Here is a 305-nt window from a genome sequence, read left to right as displayed (position 1 = left end):
TGACTCTGGAGCACCTTGGACATTATGGGCAGAATACGTTTTTTGTCAATTAGCCGTAGAACATCTTTTGAAGGGCCGTTTGGGGGTGCCTGAGTGGCTTACGGCCACACCGCTCTGGGAGCGCCTGATCTCGTCCGATCTCGGAACCTAAGCAGAGCAGGGCCTGGTTAGTACTTGGACGGGTGACCGCCTGGGAATACCCGGTGCTGTAAGCCTTTTTCGCATCGCCTTCGAAAAACGGCAGAGGGCGCTTCGGTGAAAGGAGATCTTTTGAACGTCTCTTTAGGAAACAGCAGGGGGCGCTG

General features: G+C 54.8%; 1 non-coding gene across 1 annotated transcript; it reads left to right on the top strand.

Annotated features, from left to right (window-relative positions):
- Window positions 1-96: 96 nt before the first annotated feature.
- On the top strand, window positions 97-215 carry LOC123967053. Its single transcript, XR_006824175.1, has one exon. It is a non-coding gene; the product is annotated as a 5S ribosomal RNA (ribosomal RNA).
- The last annotated feature ends 90 nt before the right edge of the window (window positions 216-305 follow it).

Source organism: Micropterus dolomieu, unplaced genomic scaffold (genome assembly GCF_021292245.1).
Source record: "Micropterus dolomieu isolate WLL.071019.BEF.003 ecotype Adirondacks unplaced genomic scaffold, ASM2129224v1 contig_14934, whole genome shotgun sequence".
Classification (NCBI taxonomy): Eukaryota; Metazoa; Chordata; class Actinopteri; order Centrarchiformes; family Centrarchidae; genus Micropterus; species Micropterus dolomieu.
This window is presented reverse-complemented; position numbering and strand designations above follow the sequence as displayed.